We start from the raw sequence: 23,038 nt of genomic DNA, 5'->3' as shown, positions 1-23,038 counted from the left end.
TATCCACTGCATCAGTATACATCGAATTGCTAAGAGCATACAGAGGCTTGCTAGTTTGTGATAACTGCGTTGCAGCCGTTTGAATTGGTGAAACAGTAAGTTCTGCAGGGTGAGCTCTATAGTGCAATTAAGTATTTCTGACATGACATCAGACCTCATACCAGTTTTCCCCCTTTAGCCTCAGACAACCCCAGAGCATGTGGAGGTATCCCGCCTCGTCTGCGTGACATGTGGGGCAGAGTGTAGAGTAGGTGTGTGAAAAGAGGTGCAGTCTGGTCTGCGTGTAGTGGAATCTGTGTAGTACTTTGAATTGTATTAGTCGGAATCTGGAATTGAGGGATACTGCAGGATTCTGCAGACACATGGATTCCCAGATGTCGTCAGTGTTGTCCATTTCTAGGTCTCTAGCCCCGGCCCCCCAGAGTTTCCATGAGGGTTTAGTGCTGTGTCTATGCAGCTGGTCGTATTGTCTGGATACCCTGTGCCCGTGTGGAATTCCTGCTCGTGATAGTTTCTAATGGCTTGTCGGGTAGCTACACTGGGAATGCAACCCACGTTTTTTTAACTGCTCGCCGGAGTCCAGCATATTGCAGCCAGCACGGTGTTTGTCTACGTGGGGGGTTCGGTAGGGCCTGGAACGCAATAAAGGATTCCAGGTCCTATGCCTCCCATGGTCGTGTACCCATCTGTCGGCCATTGCTGTGCTGCATTTTTGCTTATTTTAGGATGGGATGGGAAGAAGTTCCTTAGCGGCAGATTCCTATGGTATGGATGAGGGTTATCTACAATTTTCATTATTGCCCCAGGCTAGTGCGGTCGTAAGAACTGGGTCATTGACTTCGGGGTCCTTTCATTGCGGTGGTAACACCAGTGAACGGGTTATCGCGGGTGCCAGCTGCATACCGGTCAACTTTCAGGTGTGGGTGCCTTGACTCTACTTCGAACCAGTAAAGTGGATAGTGCCCCTGTGCAGCAACCCAGTATTTCTCCAAATCTGGGGTGGCCAGCCCACCTTGTGCATAAGGTCTCGTCAAGTTGTCCCATTTAAGTCGTACTGTGCCAGCATGCCACGTGAAGCTGTTAATCACTGTTTTTAGTGTGTCGAAAAATATTGCCCCTCGGCCACAGCGGTATATTTAAAAAATAGTATAGTATTTTTGGAAGGATAATCATTTTAAGGAGCGACAGTCGGTCAGCTGTCGTGAATGGGATTTCGGCCAAGCTAGCAATTTGGTTGTCAATTGGGGTAGATATGTGCCGTAGTTTCATACATAGAGGGAGGTCTTGTCATGTTACACTTACCCCTAAGTATTTAAGTTCCAGTGGGGTCCAGGCAAATCCCATAAGGTCAGGCGGGGCAATGGTTGCCTCAATAAGTGTGAATAACTCTGATTTAGCACACTTTACATGTAGCCTAGACAGGTTTCCGAATCAGTGAACTTCCTGCATAATAGGTGCTAGGTGTCTCTCTGGGTCGTGTATAAATAGGGCATCATCTGCATATAGTGAAATGATTTCTGGTACCCCTGTCAATCGGATCCCCTTTTGTGCGTGTCTGTAGCGGATTGCGTCAGCAAGTGGTTCCATCACTATAGATAATAATAGGGCTGATAGCGGGCAGCCTTGCCGGGTCCCACTACCTATGTCGATGTGGGACGAGAGGGAGTGGTTTACCTTGACCCTGGCAGTGGGCATTTTTATAGCAGTTTCACCCATATAAATCCAGGCCCAAAGTTGCTTTTTCTTTTTTAAGCACCACCCACATAAACTGCCAGGATACAGTGTCAAACGCCTTTTGTATATCCAGAACATCGGCTACCACTTGTGTCTCTGGGTCGATCTGTGCCAGCACATTAAAAAGGTGCCTTAAATTGAGCAGCCGGGGACAAAGTCAGATTGATCTGGGTGTATAATATGTCCTATGTAGGTAGCCAATTGTAAAGCCAGTACTTTAGCAAATATTCTTACATTAGAGTTTATAAGTGAGAGAGGGCCGCAGAAGCCACATTGCTATGGAAGCTTGTTGGGTTTAAGTAGGACAGTGATCACTGCTTCACGCAACATGGGGATCGGGGGGGGGGTATCCCCGAGGTATTGGCTTCCTCCCATAGGGCGATTGGTTTAGAAATAAGCTAGGGCCTGAAAGGTGTTTCAAAAATTCTATTGTATGTCGGTCCGGATGAGAGGGCTTCAGTGGCATGTGATATTTATTCAGGTGTGATGGGGTGCTCGAGATTATCCCTTACTTTGTCAGGCAGTATCGATAATGGGAGGTTCTCTAGGAAAGCCTCCATGTCTGAAGATGCCGCAACGTCTGAATTGGTGTACATCGGTGAGTAGGAGGAGTGGAACACTCGCCTCACTTCTAGTGTGCTGTGAACCGTCTGGTCCGTCATGTCTGGCACCAACATGATATGGTGGTTGCCCTTTACTTGCTGCACCATTCAAGCTCGTAGTTTGCCGGGACGCTCAGCTTCACAATACTTTCTCACCTGGCCTGGGCCGTGTAGGAACTTCAGTTCCCTTTCAGCAGTTCCCTGGACTTTGTCCAGTTCGGTTTTAATATTGCCCAGGGCTGTACTGATGGGTGCAGATGCATATGCCTGCTCTAAGTAACGCAATCTAGTTTCGCTGGCATGCATGTCCCTGCGTATTATTTTGAGTATTCTGATTCAGTTGCACGTGCAATGCTGCATATGTATGCCTTAAAAGCTTCCCAAAGGGAATGCGTGACTATCAACGGAGCTAGTGTTTATCTTGAAGTACTCCTGAACTCGTTTACCAATTTTGGCCGTGAAGACTGAATCTAGTAATGATTGTGGCTTTGAACCGCCACTGCCTTCTCACGTCAGGCGTTTCTCCCAGCGAAAGTTTCAGTGTAACTGGAGAGTGGTCCGAGAATGTTCGGGGCAGAATGTTGGCTTCTTTAAGATGGTTCATTAGTGTGTCGGATATCCACCACACGCCTTTTCTGGAGTGTGTCATGTACTGTAGAGTAGGAGGAGTATTTACGTACTGTGGGTTTTAGTACTCTCCAGGTGTCCACCATCCCCACCTCACGTGGACCCCTCTGCAATGCCAGGGCAGCCCTGGTCAATTGCTGGGCCTTGGAACCCAATCTATCGACGTCTATATCGATTATAATATTGAAATCTCCCCCCCATCGTACCTGGACTAAAGGGTACAGCGATAGTAGCCCTGTTAGTTCCATGTAGAATTCAGGGTCATCAGCATTGGGCCTGTACACATTCAACAAAAAATATTTCCTGGCCTATAAGTATACCACGTAGTAGCACATAGCGTCCTAGTGGGTCAATATATGCCTTCACATGAGTGTATTGTATGGATTTGTGGATAACGGTCATGACCCCTCACCCCCGTGCATTGGGATGAATATGAGGTGTAGTGATCTTGTGCGCCCCAGTTTTTGGCAAATCTCCTACTACCCGTGGCCAGTGTGAGTTTCCTGTAAAAACAGGATATGCTTCTTATGCCGTTAAATGTATAGTTGGAGCCTACACATCTTTGTTGGGTTTCCCAGCCCATGTGCGTTCCAACTCATGAGGTTCACAGCCTCAGCCCCCATTAGGCCAGATTGTGATATACTCTCTGATTTCTACTGTGGTAGGCATTAAACATTCAGGCGGATACGCTGCACAATGCCAGTATTTGCTATCAACAAAAATATGAATGTCAAGCACTCTTTTCAAAACGTTTCTGTCGTTACCACCCCCACCTCCTCTCCTAATCAGAGGAACAAACAACCCACATCAAACATCCCAACAACATTTGAAACTTTGCATGGGGGACTGTGGACCGATTTACAGCCCGGCATCAGCGCAGCACTTTATTGCATCTTAAACTTAGTTACAGGTACTTATTTTCTAGTGTTTAATCACTGAGTAGTTGGATATCGTGGACATTGTCAAGCAGTCCAGTGCCGCCTGTGGGGCGCCACCGATGACATTGGTGTTGCAATTAGGATCAGTTAACAAGGATTGGCGAAGCACAAGAGTGTTTGGTCCAAGATCATCCTGGAACATGTTTGTCTAAAAGCCTCATGGCTTCTTAGGCACGGCGAAGTACACCTTGTTGCAATGTTCTGTTCTTAGTTTAGCCGGGTAAAGCATGGCATATTTCACTTGGTGGTCGCAGAGCCTCTTCTTGGTGGCCATGAAGGTCTTACGTTCCTGTTGCACCGATACTGAAAAGTCTAGGCATAGGTGGAACCTATTGGAGCCCAGTAGTAGTTCTCCCTTGGCTCTCGCGGCCCATAATAGTGCGTCTCTGTCTCAGTAATTTAATACACAAGCTGTTATCAGCGAGGTGGGACTCCATGCTTAGGTGCAAGTGTGCGGTTAGCCCGTTCTATAGCGAAGTATGGTGATAATTCTGCGTATCAAGTAGAGACAGCAGGGTATGCTCCACATATTCCTCCATAGGTCCTACAACAGTATCTTCCGGGACACCTATTGCTCGCATATTGTTACGCCACGATCTAGATTCTAGGTCATTGTTCTTTCTGCCAATGGATGGTATCTTCTTCGAGAGTGAGGCAACGTCTACTCTCAGGGTCTGGACTTTGTCTTCGTTCGTGCCCACCCTGGACTCTAATTTTGTAATGCGAGCATCAGATTTGTCCATGCAGGATTTTATTGAGCTGATGGTGCTGCTCATATCGTGCAGTTTAGTATGTGAAGCTGTGTACCCATCGCACATATATTGCATCATGCGTTGTAGTTCGCTAGGTTTGTGCACTCCAGTCACACAGCCGGATGCTCCCTCTGCGCTGTCACCCTCCTTCCCGGTCTTGGGCGCAGATTTCGCAAACATGTTTGAGCTTTGTTTTTTCCCGGCTCCTTTTGTCATTGTGCTGCTGATACACCGGCGCCCGTGGTGGAGGTTCTGTTACAGTAAGGTTAATACCCCTTGGGCTGCACAGGGGTTGTGCTTCACGTGGTCTTGGTGCAGCGGTATGGGATTTTAGACGCGTCCACCTGTACCTGTCTGACACTCGCGGTGCGTGCAACGGTAAAAGGTGCTATTATTTCTCTGCTTATTGTCGTCCTCTTGTCCACAGTGCACCATGGTATGCGTTGTCTAAAATGCAGAAGTGTTATGCATGGTCTGCCACTGGAATGGGGGATGGTTATTGTGTGAGCCTCTCTTTGCGTCTCTTTGCCTTGCTTAGTATTGAGTGTGTTGCACGCGGCTACAGTACAGTGATGTAGAGTTTCTCTACCACAGGGTTTGGTTCGTTGAACCACGTGGTGTATCTGGTAGAAATGGATGTTGTTGCACCCTTGTTATGGGTGTTTCTGTTGCCCCCAGTATCCTGTTGCGTGTAGCAATGAATGTGCTGTAGTGGTGCAGCGTGATTAGCACCAAAGGCAAGAGGTCACTGTAATCCGCTAACTATTAAGTGCATGGCGGTATAGGGTGGAATGGTGGCGGGACCTTGACACTGCAGCACCACAAGGTTGGAAACAGGATTGTAGAATATATGGCAGGGCTGGATGCCGTCAAACTCTTGCTGTGTGACTCTCCGCCATATCAAGCTGGTAGTGTGTGGCAGTGGTGCAGTGCACGTGGCTACGGGGTGATGGGGAGCAGCACACTGTGTGTTCCTTTAGCTCGCTGGTGGTTATTGGGCGTGCAGGCGGTCTGAGAAGAAGTCGACAGCAAGTCTATCCTGCTGCGGAACACCGCAGCAGGGCGCTGGGCCGCTGGGTCCCACGTTCAATGGCTCGTGTTGACCGGCTGCGAGAATCCACTGCAGTTTGCAGATGGGGTGTGGGAGGGTTGGTGGTGCCAGTAGTGGGGCCCAGTAGTGGGACATTGGGGACCGTGTTACAGCTCAAGGATCAGTCTAGTGGTTGGCAGGGGGGGGAGGGGGTTCCCCTTCCCGATTCAGCCCAGTCAGATGAGGTCTGGTCGGTGCGGATGAGACTTGGCTGTCAGGGCAGCAGGGCATGGCTCATGCACCATTGGTGTAGGCGATAGCTGGTGTTGGTCGAATGCCCATGCATGCCCCGGCAGACTTCTGCAGTCACGTCGGGTGTTGCGGGAGGCTCAGGCAGGGTCGTTTGTCTAGGGATCTGTCGAGGGTCTGCTCCCTTTCATGGATTGTCGGATTTTAGTGCCCTCAAGCTCCACTGTTGCTTCCCACAGCTGTTGGGTAGGATCCACCACTCTGCCAGTGCCGCCCCACCAGAGTCTTTGTGCTACGTCCCTCAATCCAGCGTTGCCGTTCAACAGGAGGGGGTGGGGCGCTCGGCCTGCCGCTTCATGCCTCAGGGATACTGGAGGCTGCTGTAGTGTCCCAGGGCAGTCGTGGGGGGGGGGGCAAACTCGACAGGCTTGCCTTGCAGATACTACCCCGGATGGGCCATTCCTTTGTGTGGTTTCTCGCACCATGTAAGGAAGGATATAGGTTGCGCAGCGATGCCGTGGTGCAGAGCTTCTCTCTCAGGCGGCCATCATAAGCGAGCGCGACAGCGCCCAGTCTTGTGTTTGTTTTGTTTAATGGTCCAATTATGTGCTTCAACTGATTATTCTTCCACAGCATTGCAGGGTTTTTATATCATACAGTGATATTGTAGAGAGACTAGTCATGTTATCAACGGGTTCTGTGTCATAGTACGTCTACGTTAATATATAATACCCATGGCTCCGGCAACCGGCTGAGGATGAAAAGAAGTGAATTGAGAGCGGTACTCAAGCAAATATATGGAGAGGATAGCCGAAACTACGAAGCAAACACTAAAAAACTAAGGAACCAATATAAGAACTGGTTAAAATGGCATAAAAGCACATTGGTGCAGTAACACATAGAAATAATGATGTGAGCCATCTCAAAACTAAATCTGCTGAAGTTTGGAGCTGCATCCATTCAAAAAGAACCCACCCGACACGTCAACAGATAAATAGTGTTCCAGAAGAGACCTGGATAAAACACTTTAAATAACTATATGACATGCCTACAGCAGAGAACTCCCTGCTGCAGCGCATATAAAAACAGTGTGGCATATGACATATGAACTGGAGGATGTCATTTGTCTGCTAAAACGAGCATGCTCTGTGCGTGGCAGCGCCAGAGGGCACATCCAACTATATGCTGAAAGAACATCCAGAAGAATGGGCAGAACGAATATGCCAAAAAATAGGGAAGCTGACAAAAAATCAAAGTTCCAACGTCATGGAAAACGGCAAACGTAATTACGATTTTCATGAGTGGGAGTAGAGACGACCCTAATAACTACCGCCCCATCGCCCTACTGGATATTACGTTGAAGATATACGCTTCCCTCCTATTAAGAATAGTGAATAACTGGGCACACAACACAACACAATGCAGCAGGACCCGTTCCAATGTGGTTTTGTAAAAGGTTTAGGTACCTCGCCCCCAACCTTTTTGCTATCAATTGTAAAAGAACAAGTAAGAATAAAAAAGTCAAAGATGTTCATAGCGTTTTTGTCGACTTTGCAAAGCCCTTCGACACAATAAACGGACAACGGCTGTGGAACAAGTTGAGAGTATGGAAATGCCCTGAAGATCTAGTAGCACAAGTTGAGGCCTTACATACAGGCATGAGCATGAGAGTGCGCTTAAATATGGAAGGGCAACTGACAGAAGAGATCGAAAATGCCAGGGGAGTGAAGCAAGGCTGTGCGCTAGCACCTGCCTTTTTCAACCTATATATCTCTGATCAGGGGCCGTTTATGGAGTGCTGCAACAATTTTCTACCAAAGATATGCAGCAAGCATTTGAGCCGTCTGCTCTACGCACACGATCTAGTACTCATCGAACACACAGAGATAGGGCTTCAGAAACAACTGAGCAGACTGGAGGAATACGCTATTGAAAATCGCCTCCAAATCATTCCCAACAGAACGAAGATCCTGTGCCTTAATGGCGGAACATGTAAGAGATCGAAGCCATTCTACTGGAAACTGGGAAATCGTTCACTAGAAAAAATAACCCAGTTGAAATACCTGGGGACGATAATCAGTAGAAGCACAGTGGAAACGGAGAACACGCTTAACCGAAGATCTAAAACGAAGATCTTGGCGAATCAAGCCCTGTCGCTAAAACAGATACTGCCGGCTCTCACTGCTCCCACTAATAGAGTTCTATATAGGCAAGGTGGTGGCTATACTATCATACGGCGCAGACACACTGATACATCTCCCGGGGTAACAGTGGCAGTACTGGGAAGGAATGTTTTGGAAGGAAGTACTAAGCCTCCCAAAATCAACCCCAATGCAGGTAATTAGAAAGGAACTAGGCCTGACTTTCTTGAAAGCAACGGTAAATTGGAAGACGCTATCGCTCTACTGTAAATGTATGAAGGAAGATGAAGCTCCTATCTTGGCAATATTAAAATCTAAGCTGAAGAGTGTACCAGAAAAAGCATTGCAAGAATAGCTATCATTCTGCAAAGATCTGCTGGACCAGGCAAATGCTACATTAAAGGATTTACACAGAAACCCGAACAAGGTTAAAATAAACGGTGGGTAAATGATTGGATAGTAATGTGCATAGAGGCAAACCCAATCCAAACTACATCCGAATCTAGTTCTGGAATTCGGAGCCCTATGGAACATTCCGGGCCATATAAGAAAATTCCCAGGCTCCCAATACAGGACACAGTTTGAGGATGAGGCTCAATCTGCACAACACAATGGAGGTCCTGGCAATAAGTAATAGAGGGCCCGCGAGATACGTCCTTTAGATTCTGTAGCAGAGAAGGATGCTAAGATCATCTGCAACACATCCTCATGACATGCACTACATTGACAGAAATCGGGACACAATTTTTTACACGTTTCCTGGAAAACCAGCAGATTCTCTTTTCTGAGTCCTGGTGCTCACACCTATTGAGGGGGGAAAGGTTCTCGCTAGTAATTGCAACCATTTATTTAAGGAATATCTGGGGACCAACAACACAGCAGTTGGACAATAATATAAACTACATCTTAGAGTTAAGTCTGACGGAAAGCCCAAAATATAAAGTCAATGTAAACCATTTGTTATTGATAAATGTTTTAATAAACTAAAATGACAAAAAAGAAAATAAAAGGTTTATCATTACATATTATCTTGGAATTGGTAAGGGCTAGTCTTTAAAAAATATAGGAAAGCGAAGTAGAGTGATGACACGATAAGCAAAATGTACAGGCTAAGGTAGAGGGCTGTGACGGAATATTCTATCACAGTCATGGCCTCAAAAGATGCTGTTTAATTTTAAACGCGGGTTGAAAATTTGCATCATTAAGTTAGTAGAGTTATGGGTAAAGCATGTGCACCGGTTGATCTAGAGACATGCTTTCATGGTGAACAGGACAGGAGAGGGCCAATCCACATTTTTATTTATTTATACCACTCACCATAGACCCTGAAGCATGAGGACGCCACAAAGACAAACAGTCCAAGACAATCTATAAGACATAACCAAAGACACAGGGGTTTCAAGATAACACATAAACTAATATGAACTAAATCCAAAATAACCACAAACGGTCAGATGGGATAAACCAAAGCAAGCAGGCGTAAGTCAAATTAGTTCAAGACAAGTCTTATTTTTGTGAGTGAGGGGCAAGTCCCGAACATTTCAGACTCTACTTATAAACTCAGGCAAGCTGCTGGACCCACAACCGATGAGAATACAATCCAGGTTATCCTCGGTGCACCAATGACAAATCTGCAGTCTCTGGAGGACTTTAAAATCATGGGGTCTAACCCGCGTAGGGCCCACCTTAAAATTAAGCCACACCAACATTTTATTTTTTAGTGACTCCCTTGATTCCTCTTGAGTAGACTTAACCACATTGGTTAAAATAATATTTCTAGGATCCAGAGCAAGACTCCTAACTTAACCCCTGTTGCCTGGTCACCTACCTGTATGAGATGGTATTGAGTCTTATCGATCGCAGAAATGTGTGCAGTTGCACCACTGGTTCTTTGAAGTGTTTCAAGCCTGCTTAAGAGGTACATTGTCGCATCTCATTGTGAAGCATAATGACACCCACCAGAGCTGATGCTTCTAATTTCACCCATTGGATATAGTTTTAATCGCTGCCTTTAGCATGACATTGATTTTTCTTTAATTGGAATCCAACAGGAGTGTGTGTACGTCTAAAAATGTCCATTCATGCGGTGTGATCATCTGTCTAGCTAAAATTATCGAGAGAGAAACCTCTTAAAACAAAGTGACATACAGAGCAAGTTTGACGTGAATTTTTTCTATTTTCGCAACCACCCACCTCTTCAGTCTCCTTCAGTGTTTTGAGACTGCCCAAGAGCCTTTAAGTCGATATGCAAGTAAGCAACATAAAAGTATGTGCTCTAGTTTCTTGTCGGTTTCCTTTTCTGCCCTAGCCCTCAGCAAGTTGAACTATGCAGCGTCCAGGTATTTTGACACTTTGACAACCTCAAGTTAGTAGTGCAAATTGGCTTCTCTATTGTTCCACATAGCACTTTAAAAGTACAACACATAGCACTTTAAAAGTAAAATATTAGTAATAGAAAGTGGTGCCCCTGGATTTTTTGACATGGGGCTTTCAGGAATAGAGGGGATTTGTTCCTTCTCCCCAAGGGGGAGCCCCCTGTGAGGCTAGGGATGTGAGCCCACTCCACTGCCTTAGGGGTCGAGACAGGTTGGACCTCACTGGGGTGAAACTGCCAATTATGAGACAAGGCCTTCCATTCCCTTGAGGAGCTCCCTAAAGCTACAGACTCTGTGGCCCTAATGGGGTGCTCTAAAATACAAGAAACTTTTATTTACCAAGACTGGGACGAAGAAACACAGAATAGATGCTATTGTCTTATGGAAAGAGAACGTGTTCCTTTAACTTAAGATATCCAATCCACTGGGACTAGTATGTTGATTACCGTGCACTCGAGAAGCCTCAGAGAGAAGCGAGAGATTAGAGACAGGAATACATACGCAGGCTAGGGAAGTCCCCAAGCTGCATAACACCTGGAGAGGGCGGAGGTCAGGAAGCCTGCAAGTTTCAAACTTCCTCAGTATCCAAGAGCAGGAATCTGGAGCTATTATGAACCCTAAGTTTGAGAAGCCGACAGGTCAGGAGCCCGAGAGAAGGTGGTGGCGAGGCCACGAAGGAGGGCATGTGGTGCACAGCTGGTCTGGAAACAATCGCCGATACCACTGCAATCTAGAGGCACAAGGTATCCGGTTGTTAGGAAAGATTTCATTTATTTATATGCAATTGTCCCTCCATTTATGGACCCCCCCAAACTTTGCTTTTGTTTGGCTATCCTAACCTTACTTTTCCAATGGAGCCCAGCCTTCAGCTGAACTCCCCTGGGCTTTTGCTCAGTAATAATGGGGAAACTGACACATTCTTCAGACTGTAAATACTGGCATACATTGTTTCCCTTAGTCTTGAAGTATGTTGCCATTTCTTGGTAACTTTTTACCAGTCCACAATGTACCTTCCAGTACCGTGTGCTGTCCCTTTTTGTTTTGTGGCCCTAGACGATCTCTAAGGGGTTTTTAGATGACTGTACGAGTGTGCCTGGGACGAACTGGTGGCAGCAGTTACTTTTCATAATGTTTTACTTTTGACTGAGTTAAACCCTGCTTACCGCGTTTAGCTCCAGACTGTGGCCATGTCCGAAAAAATGGCTGAGCCAGTCTTTTGTTCTGTCCCATGGCCATTTGGTCCCTGCCTTCACCAAGGTTGAGTAACCCGGTTTTTCATTATTTGTACATGCAGCCTCCCACGAAAACAGATTTCTTTCGCTGGTTTCTACCTGTCGCATATTTGTGCCCAGGAAGAGGGCTAGGACTGTCTAGTCCCAATCCACACTACTAGTGCCAGGATGCCTGGAGTGGCAGAATGACTGAGAACATTATGGGCCGTGATTGGTCCACATCTGGGCTGCCTCCAAGAGAGCAGATCTTCTGTTGGAAGGCCTTGATTTTGGCCCAGAGCTAATCTTGGATAAGAGAAGGGGCTCTGCAGCCATGCCAGGTCAATCACCTGTGTTCTCACCGAACTACAGAAGGAGCCAAGTCTCCTGCACGAAGAAACAGACTTGTGAAACCGTCGGAGATGCTTTGGAAGGTTTTGGCACCCTTCGCCCTCTGCTGTCCCGTCGGACTCCTGCTTTCTTCTTCGATCAAGAAGGCCTGCAAAAGGCAGTTCGCCCCTCTGGAGTAGTGGGAACAACTACTCTTGGTGCCCCCTGCTTACCCCCCGAATGAGCCCCTTCGGTGGGTATGCATTACCTCAGGGTAATCCGCAGCACCGCGGGACTTGGGACGTCGCTTGGTTGTGGTCCTATGCATTCTTTTTTGCAGGCCTGGGTCCTCTGGGTCCCAATTTAGCAGAGTGCATAACGCTGCCGGTATCCATGATTCCCTCATCACTACCTGGTGGGGTCAGCCGCTATAGTTCCCCTGCTGTTATGCTCTCCTGTGCCCTGAAGCCAGCTGCACCTGATTTTTCTTCATACCTCCTTCACAAGCTGAGAAAAGGCAACTGTCCAGTCATGGACGATTGTTCTCCACTGCAGCCTCCTAGAGCTCGAGCACTGCGAAACTGCAGGGCTCAAACCTACTAGCGACCTCGACTAAACTGTTGAACTTTGGTCCGGATTATGCTGAGGGTCGTGACTACTTGCATAAACTACTGGTGGCTCCCTGGCACAGCCTATTGTTTTTACGCTCGAGTATCCCTTAAAGGTATTTGAAACTTGGCTGGGTTAGCCTGTGCTCCCTAGCTATTATCCCCTGTAGAACAAGCTTTGCCGCCAAGGGCAGGGCCTACTTGAATAAGGGGAACCAATTCTTAATCGCCTCAAGTCCCTTCCTGACTTGCTACAGCCCCTAAAAGAAGACCCGCTTTTTGTTCATCCGCGCAATCTTGTGTTTTTACGCACAACTGTACTGTTGAGCGCAAGGCTACCCACTTCTTAGGGTTGGACTTGAAAGTTAGGGAACAAACTCTCAAGAGTTACCTAGTACCATTTATATGCTAACTTAACCCTCTCTTCACAGGTTGTGGTTATTTCCTCCAACTGAAATTGCATTAGGAAATGTGTTGTGTATATATACTGTATAGCTTAAGGATTTGTGTGATACCTGTTTTTATCATTACTAAAGTTACTTGTGTCTATTTGGTCCGGCCGACAATAAATGTGTAAATATTACTCATACGTCCCGTCCCCTTTCCTCCAATACTGTGTGGGCGTCCGTTCCAACGGACGGAGATTGAACCTTTTTCACCAGAAAAAACCTTCTTTGCCTTTAAATTTAGAGGCGAGCATGGGCGCGGCCCAGGGAGCATGTGCTGCCCTGACTCCGTCCTCTGGCGCCACACCCCAGTCCCGTTTTCCGCGTTGACAGGAACGGGCGGAATTCACCAGCACTCCTGGGTTTGGCTTCGGCCATGTAATTCCACGTGCGGATACTTCTTTTTTTTTGTCTTCTCTATCATTCAGGTACTCAGTCCTCAGGCGTCTCGCTCCTCCCCGGCACATATCGACTTCCACAGTGTTCAGGAGGTGTCCATCCTATCCTCAGACCACGGTTGGCAATCATGTTCGGCGTGTGACTCGCTGTCCTCGAAGGTGCTGAAAAACAGACTAGCCAGGTGGAGGGAGCTCTTCCAGAGGTAGCCTCCAGAGGATCTTAAGAACTTTGTGAAGCATCAAACCAGGCCCAAGGTAGGGCCAATATTCTCTAGCGCACCCTGCAAGGGAGACCCCTTCACAGGTACTCTTCCGAGCGGGATGGACCGGCCAGGTCCTGCCTGTTACTGGCAGTTTGTCGGAGGGGGCGCCTAAACGCAGCTCTACTGACCCCCGGGTCGACAGTGTCACACCTACCGGGCTGAGGCCCGAGTAGCAGGGTAGGCCTTGGGGTCCACATGCAAGAGTCTTGCACCGGGCCGAGCAACATGCTACAGGCACGTGGCAGGCAGCTCGACAAAATGGCTGCCATGCCAGAAAGGGGCACCCGTCAGATGCCATTCCACAAATTTGGCCAAGAACGAGTGTCGAGCTGGAACTGGCCTCTACCAGGTACGTGGCCTACAGTCTACCCTTCATTTGCACAGGGCACCTTTCCTTTGCGTCCATACAGACTGGGTATGCAGCGGCTCCAGCAGCCCCCTGGTACCCTGTCAGTACCCCCTGCCACCTCTTTGGCCAGTGAGGAAGTGCTCTTCGAGAAGCTTCTCAGCCTCATGAAGTCTCCTCAGATGGGAGATATCATCGAAGACGCAGTCAGGGAAGTCCTCCCCGCCATGCTAGAGGCACCACAGACTCCTCCATCGAGCCCCCAGACCCCAGTGCAGCCGCCTCCTCTGGCTCCACAGCCAACTCTGAAAACCTCAGCTGCCTCCTCAGCCTCTGGCTGAGTTTCCTGTACACCAGCCTCCGGCTCCATCTACCCCTCCTCCTCCACAAGATCCCCCCAGATCCACAGGATACGGACGAGGAGGAGGAGGATAGGGACATGCCATCCTCAGCCAGGCCTTCCGTGAAAGTCTGGCCTGGCGGAGTATCTGGGCCTCCCCAACCCAAGATTGAACACCTGGCAGAGGGGGTTCTGGCTGAAGTCCTCACAAGACTCCCCTCTGACAACACAGGGATTCCACTGCAAACTGATGTAGTCTCCCTGGCCAAGAAGGTTCGGCTCAAGCCCCACTCAGTCCAGCCGGTCAACAGACGCCTGGACGGCAAGTACATGCAGATGGAGGGGGATACACTCTTGTACTCAACCCATCCTCCGCCACACACCTCTGTGATCACTGCGGCATCACTATGCCTCAGGCATACTCCAAGCCTCTGTCGTCCTCAGCCTCCTCCTCTGCGGTGCTGCTAGGCGAGGAGGAGAAGATCTTGGAGTTGTACGGCAAGAAGATCTACTCCAACGCCTCCTTGCATTTGCGTCAGGCCAACGCAGATGCCATGCTGGCGGCCGCCAACCTACAGTTATGGCGGGAAATTGTGGACTTCCTCCCGGAACTCCCCACCCAATGCCAGTCACGCTTTAAGGCGGAGCTAGCGGAAGCCAAGCTCGTGGCGCATGACCTCATGGAATCCACAGTGGCGCATATCGATACCTCAGGCCATGCTATCTGCATTGCCATGGACATGAGAACAGCCTGGCTCCGGGCAACGAAGTTCAACCCGGATGTCCAGGAGCACATTCTAGATCTACCGTTTGAGTGGGGGGGGGCCTCTTCCACTCCTCTACGGACGAAGAGTTGGACAAGAAGAACAGCTCACAAATGGCAGTCTTTATTCATTCTTACTAAGACCACGCCCAAATCATACACCCAATCTCAGCTGCGCTTGGAGAAGGGTCGTACATATGGAGGGTTCTGCGGCTTCCAGGAACGCAGATCCAGGCGCCGGACCGGTTGCCGTCTCAGAACTGGCGCAAACAACAAAAAGGGGGTGGGGGGAGTAAGGGCTTTTTGAAGTCTCCCTCGTCAGCCTCAGCCTCTGAGGGAAAGACACGCCCCTTCGGGTCCACGTGTCTCCAGTGGGGGGGGGCAGGCTTGCTCTCCACGCACATTTCTGGTGCCAGAATTTTGCGGACCCCTGAATCCTCTACGTAGTATCTATGGGGTACCACCTTCCTCACCTCCACTCCCACAGGTTGGGACAACAACTCTTTTGGTGGAGATCCGGTTGCTTGTAGAGAGCCAGGCAGTGGAGGAAGTTCCAGCCTCCCAGCGAGGCTTTCGGCTTCTACTCCAGGATTTTCGCCATTCAGAAGAAGAACCAGGTGGGCCTGAGAGTTGTGCTGGTCCTTTCCACTCTCAACCTCTCCTTACCCCTGCAAAAATTCAAGATGGTTACGCTAGGTTTTATAGCTGAGACATTGGAGAAGGGAGACTGGATGTGCTCCCTGGACTGGAAGGACACGTATATAGAAACGTCCCAATTTGGCAGCACCATCGTTCTTTCCCACGGTTCAGAATCGTGGGCTACCATTTCCAATACAAAGTCCTTCCGTTTGGCCTCAACTCAGCCCCCTAGGTCTTTACCAGGCTCATGAACGCTGTAGTGGCCCTCCTCAGAGCGCAGGGCCTCCGCATCTACCCATACCTGGATGACTGGCTCGTCAGGGCTACAACTCCGGAAGCGGTTCACCACTCGTCCCAGGCCCTTATGAACACACTGCACAACCTGGGCTTCTCGCTCAACCTCAAGAAGTCACAGCTGCTCCCTACACAGACTCTGACATTCCTGGGACTCATTTGGGACACGTGCTCCGAGAGGGTTTTCCCGTCGGAAGACAATATCTCGGCCATCAACAGGGCCACTGCCCACTTCCTCAGCAGAGAGGTGACCTCGGCATGATGGTACCAACATCTCCTGGGTCTACTAGCGATGGTTCTGCTAGCCGTGCCGCACACGAGACTAAGGATGAGAAGGATTCAGCTGCACTTTGCAGCTGAATCCTCCAAATCCTCCAAATCTCCATCCTCCAAATCTGGTCTGATGCAATCTAATCCATTGATTTTACCTGCTGGTTGGTTTGCTTTTTACTAGCTCAGTTCGTTTGCGTCAGCTCTCGTGTTCTAAACTGGCAGCCGGTGCCATCTCCCTAATGTGGACGGTCGTTTCCTAGGTGATTGGGAAACAAAAAGCCGTCTTCACTTTCATGCTATCAGGCAGCCGCCATGTTTTGGGAAGCCGCTTCAGGTCCCTATTTTATAGATATAGGAATGCCCAACTCTCCATTTTTATGCTTTTTTTTATTAAAAACAGATAAATTCCAAAATACTGAACTTCTATCCTTTTTATTTGTTTATTCATGTTCTAAATGCTGCAAATTCCTTAATTTACTTTCACTATTTATACATCCGACAAAGTTTTCTAAGTTTGTGCGCTACATTCTGCGCTTTTAAATCAGCTAGAATTCATGTTTGCTTTGGTCTATTAAATCTGTTCTCAGGTGACCGCAATGTTATGGGAAGCCGCTTAAGGTCCCTATTATATAGATAAGGGATGTGACTAACTCTCTATTAGAATTCCTCACAATTACAATCACATTTTCTTTTTAATTTATTTATACTCAAAAGTGATGATGCTAATGCCATAATGTATTCTTGCCATTTAGACAAAATGGCAAAACGTAATCCTTTAACGTGATAATACGTTATTATGACAATTGTTACCGCCATCTTATTGTCTTTATTTAAGCCAATTTCTCTTGCCGGATATCTACAGATTAACCTCGCCTCAGCTTGCCTGAGCATCATCTCTCCATTTCCCCCTCTTTTGCCTGTATTAATCTTCTTCAGGCCAATAAATCAGATATTTTTCTTATTCTCCAATTGGTGATGGGTTTGCCAGTGTGATGCTAAAGTACATTTCGGGTCCTAACTGCCAATAGTACCCAAATGTTCTCGTATCCTGATCTTTAACTCTTTATTGTGCTTCCTATATATATTTGATTATATATACAAATTATAGTGTACACAACAAACTTTGATCACTGTCTACAATTATAATTGTTGTTCCTGTTTGGTCCGTAAAAATCTCAGCATTACCATGTGCATATCTGCAAATTGTGCTTGTTCCACATTTTCTAAACCCTTTTTTTTTACTTGAGTGTAACCATGTTTGAGCGTGCATATCTTGTACATCTGGTAGCAGTGATAGGCTCAAATTGTTCTTTAAAGTTTTAGCTCTTTTGTAAATAACTGAGGGTGGACTCCTAAACTTCTGCCCACCAGGTCAGAGTTTAGAACTCCATCTTTAGACCGGTCACAGAACGGAGCACCTGGACACCGCGAAGAAACGAGACACCGTGAAGAGGGACACACCAAAGAAGATACGGCAGCAGCAGTTCATGACCAGAGAGAAGGTCTCCGAGGAACAAGGCTCCCAAAGACATTCTCCTTCAAAAGCAAAGGTAACTGGGAGAACGGTGTTCCCTTTGGGACCACTGCAAAAGATTTAAGGCTACAGGTGTTTGGCAGTAAACCCACTTAGTAGCAGTCTGTACCACACATATTCACTTGGTAGCTGTGGCTGAGCAGTCAGACTTCCCTCAAGAAGAGTTGGGCAGTATACAGAGCATACAAAATAGGTACAGAATTACAGTAGCACAAGCAAACACTGACCAGAGCTTGTGTGTAAAAGTATATCGTTATTTATTTAACATACACTTATAAAACACACTAGCACTAAATTGGTAAGATAAGTTCAAAACACAATCACTATTATCATATGTACATCCCTGATTACTTGTTGGACAAGTCTTAGTTAACACCACTTATTTTCAGACAGAGGTGAGCACTTAACATCAGATGAAACTCTAATAAGTTATTAAAAAGGGAGGGAAAAAGGCAGAGTTATGAAAGCACACAAATTTCAATACTTTTCAAAGAACCAGTGAGGCAGGTTAGGCAAAGTCTACTGGAGAGCAAGGAAGTTCAAATGCCAGGCCCACTCTTAGAGAGAGCAAGCGAAATGTGTCCATCACACAGTGGGGTTATGCCCAAAGAGTCTTTGTAGAAAATTCACAAAAGATTGAGATCAAGTCATGAAAAGTTAGTTAACAGGTCCCAGGCTAACCCAGGTTAGAAAGTCGAGGATTTACTGTCACCCCGAACAATCTGTCGCAAGGGAAGCCAGGCGGGACACAGTACCTGAAAGTGGGAAGAACGCTCCAGCGGGGGCAGTTGTTCCTGGCAGCGGGTGCAAGTCGGTGTTTCGTCCAGAGGAAGAGGAGGTCTCGACGTGGAGGAAAGCTGAAGGTAGTTGCACTGCCAGGGAAGAAACCAGCCGCAGAGTTTCCCGGTTACAAGGTACCACCCTTTTCTTCGCGGTAGTGGTAAACCGTGGTATTCCGGTTGCCGGGGTGCTTGGCACGGGCAAGGCGGCCACGAGATGGACCAGGAAGGCGAAAAGATGGTGAAACTGGTTATCCCCACCAGTCAAAGGAAGAAGACTGTCCGGCGGGAGATCTCCTCTGTCGTTGGGAAAAGTGGTGAGACGGTCTAGCTGGGCTCCACCGGTGGTGTCGTCGTGGCAGGTCGGCTCAGCTTCTCCCTCGTCGGATTCTTAGGTCCTGTGGCAACTTCTGAAGTTCCAGTCCCCAAAGCCCTGCTTTTATGCAGAAAAACCCCCATTCACTCAGCCTAGCTGTCACTCAAACATGCTAAGTGGTGAGCAGGCCGGCTCACCACTTGGGCCAATCAGGATGGAGTGCGACTTGAGTTGCCTAGGCAACTCAGTCCAGGGTGCCTAAATCCCCCTCCACCCCTCCTAAGTACCCCAGACAGAGTGGCACCACTTTGGAGGGCTTCTGTGGAGAAGCCTGCCAAAAAAGTGGAACAAAGGGCTCGACTTGGGTTGGAGTCGCAGAAGAGAACACAAACGCCATTTTAGAACCGAGTTTTGGCTAAAAATAGAGAATTAATATTAATTAAATAAACCGGCGGTATGTTCGAGGCTACCGTAAATAATTAAATAAAGATAGTAGCCTCGAACAATGGGAAAATCCCATAGAGAAATATTTGCGGTTGAATATAAAAAGTAGTAGCAACTGCCACCAGTCAAAACTCGATCAGGGGGGACGGAGACCTGCCCCCTCGACTAACAGACCCCGGGGCAATTGAATTGCCCCAGCCAGTACGTCCACAATATGATGGTTTGTACTGGTTCTGTTCAGAATTTAAGACTAGTAAAGTCAATGGTGACTTTGCAGGCCCTGGGAGACAGTAGTCAGTCCCAGGGTGTGGAGTCTATACTGGGGAGTCACTATGACACCCTTGTGTTACTGCACTGAGGGTGCTGTGTAACACACATCACAAAAACACATGAAGCCCTATGGAGTAAAAGACCCCATAGCCCATTAAACACATCTAGAGTCAAAGAAACACACTCAAATCATGCCCAAGAGTGAGGGTAAAAGAGTCTCACTCTTGACAGGAGAAAAAAATAAACCCCAAAAAAACAGCAAAGCTGCTGGGGGACTCACTAGGATAGGAAATTCAGCCTAAACAGAGAATTCTCCCTAACATGGTTCTGTTCACAATTTGAGACTATTAAAGCCAATGGTGACTTTACATGCCCTGGGAGACAGTAGTCAGTCCCAGGGTATGGAGTCTATGTTGGGGGGTCGCTACGACACCCCTGGGTTACGGCACGGAGGGTGCTGTGTAACCCATATACCAAAAACACATGAAGCCCTATGGGGTAAAGGACCCCGTAGCCCATCAAACACATACAAAGCCAAAGGAACACCTCAAATCATGTCTGAGTGGGAGGAAAAGAGTCTCACTCTTAGCAGGAGAAAAAAATAAACCCCAAAAATCAAGCAAAGCTGCTGTGGGACTCACTAGGTTTGGGAAATTAGCCTTTACAGAGAATTCTCCCTAACAGGCAGTGGGCAAGTCTTTGCCTTGAAAATACCGCCCAGCCAGTAGGGACCCCTGCTACTTGACCAAGCACCCCACTCCGGAGAGTTTGGTGGTTCACGGCTATGGCCCCGGCAAAGCAGGCGTCATATCCTACCATCCCTCCTGATAGGGACGACAAGTGTTTTGACGGCTGGGCAAAGAAAGTGTTTTCTTCAGGGGCTATGGCGCTTCAGGCGGCCAACTCCGTATGCGCCTTGTCACGTTTCACGCACACTCTGTGGAACTGTTTCCTTAGCGGCTGAACATATTCCCGAAGGGGATGAACAGGGATGGTTTCCTTGCCATGGTTCAGGATGGCAGGGATGTCATGTGTGAGGCCGTTAAGGCGGGTTTGGACATGGTAGATTTCGTCAGTTGGTCCATGGCGGCGAGCGCCGTGATACGCAGGTTTGCGTGGTTGTCGGGGTTTGCTCCTGATGTGCAGGCCCGGCTCTTCAACATGCCCTTTGACGGGGTACATCCTTTTGGCACCAAGGCTGACGAGAGCCTTGAGAGGTTGCAGACCTCCAAAGCTGCAGCAAAGACGTTGGGCGCTGCAGTTCGACAACCTCCGCCTTTTCGTCCTAGGGGGACAGCAATGGAGGGGAGGTTCCTTTCGTTATTACTCCTTTGGTAAAGCGAGAGGAGCTGCCAGTCAAAGGGGCCACCGTAGGAGTGCCAGTTTTGGAAAACAAGGTACTCGAGGTGCCAAGGCCGCTCGGGCTGTTGCCTCTTTGCCCTCAGGCAACGCCGCAGACGCTTCAGCTCAATCATGAGGAAATGTCCCATGGTTCGCCGGTTGGGGGAAGGCTGGCGCAGCATCTTGCAGAATGGCGCGCCATTACTTCAGATGTGTGGGTTCTGGAGGTCATGACCCACGGCTTCTGTCTTCCTTTCCGGCAGAGGCCTCCAGACAATCCACCGGGGAATCTCTCTTTGAAGAGTCCAGATCCGCTCCTTGCGCAGGTAATTCAATCCCTGCTGGAGAAAGGCGCCGTAGAACTGGTGCCTGTATCAGAGAGGAACAAGGGATTGTATTCCCCTTATTTTTTGATTTCCAAGAAAGACGGGGGATTGAGACCCATCATGGACTTGCGCGGTTTGAACAACCTCCTCAGGATGGACAAGTTCAAGATGGTTACTCTCTCTCAAGTCCTCAAGGCCCTTCAAGTTCAGGACTGGTTGGTGTCTCTCGACCTCAAGGACGCTTATTTTCATGTGCCGATACATCCAAAGCACAAGAAGTACCTGAGGTTCGCGGTTGGCGACTCGCACTTTCAGTTTCGGGTCCTGCCGTTCAGATTGACCTCGCCCCGAGGGTCTTCACCAAGCTCATGGTAGTGGTGGCAGCGCACCTCAGGAAAGGAGGGATTCACGTCTACCCCTACCTGGACGATTGGTTGATCAGGGCGCGCTCTCCAGAGCAAGTCCTGGATCATCTGTCAGTCACCTGCCACTCCGTCCACAAGCTGGGCTTCTCCCTCAATTTAAAGAAGTCCCATCTGACACCAACTCAGAGGCTCCAGTACATCGGAGCAGTGCTCGACACGTCCCTGGGGCAGTGTTTTCCTCCCCAGGTGAGGGCTCATCACAGTCAGCAGAAGGTGCACAAGTTTCAGCTTGCCCAGAGTCTCCCTGCATTCGAGTTCTTGAGATTGCTCGGCCTCATGGCATCCTGCATTCTTCTGGTGCCAGAGGCCAGGTTGCGGATGAGATCTTTGCAATGGGCACTCAAGCTCCAGTGGTCTCAGTCCTCCGGCAGGATGTCGGACCCAGTCGGAGTCCAGACTCCATATCATTCTGTTGGAGCTCAGGGCCGTCAGGGTAGCCCTGCAGGCTTTTCTGCCAACTGTGCGAGGGAAGAATGTCCTGATCCTGACAGACAACACGGTGGCCATGCACTACCTCAACAAAAAGGGGGGGGGCAGGGTCACTTCCTCTGTACAGGGAGGCGATGCAGCTCTGGTTCTGGGCAATCCAGCAGGAAGTCTCCGCAGTTCATCTGGCCGGAGATGAAAACCATACGGCGGACGCTCTGAGCAGGCAGAGCGCGATCTCTCACGAGTGGGAGTTGGCTCAGGAGATTCTCCTGGAGATCTTCGCCATGTGGGGGACCCCTCAAGTGAATCTCTTCGCCTCAGTATCAACCGCAAGTGCGAGAGGTTCTGCTCGTGGGAATTTCCTCCAAAAGGAGCCTTAGGAGATGCGTTTGTGGTGGAGTGGTCATTCCCACTGCTGTATGCATTTCCTCCAGTCCCCGTCATCCCGCAAGTACTGCGGAGGTTACGGAAGTTCGGTTCCCGGATGATCCTTATTGCTCTGGCGTGGGTCCGGAGGATGTGGTACCCGGACCTTCTCGACTTGTCCATCTGCCCTCCACGTCGTCTTCCATACCGAGACTGCTCTCACGGGAGGGGGGTCAGGTTCTCCATCCAGAGGTCAGATCCATCAACCTTCACGCTTGGTTTCTGAAAGGTTGAGGTATATGGATTGGGACGTCCCTGAAGACGTGATGGAGGTGTTGCTTTCGGCCAGACGGCCGGCAACCAGGTCCCTGTACCATTGCCATTGGAGAAGGTTCTGCGACTGGTGCAGGGTTAAGAATGTGGATCCTTTTGCATGTGACATTCCCATG

General features: G+C 48.7%; 1 protein-coding gene across 1 annotated transcript in view; it reads left to right on the top strand.

The window, feature by feature from the left end:
- The window catches only part of NUP155 (nucleoporin 155), a 1,628,423-nt gene that overhangs the window by 935,580 nt on the left and 669,805 nt on the right, over positions 1–23,038 (top strand). The window lies entirely within an intron of this gene.

The sequence above is a fragment of the Ambystoma mexicanum genome, chromosome 6p (assembly GCF_040938575.1).
Source record: "Ambystoma mexicanum isolate Mex_15411 chromosome 6p, UKY_AmexF1_1, whole genome shotgun sequence".
Lineage (NCBI taxonomy): Eukaryota > Metazoa > Chordata > Amphibia > Caudata > Ambystomatidae > Ambystoma > Ambystoma mexicanum.
Note: the sequence above shows the minus strand (reverse complement) of the source record. Positions and strands in the feature narration are given on the sequence as shown.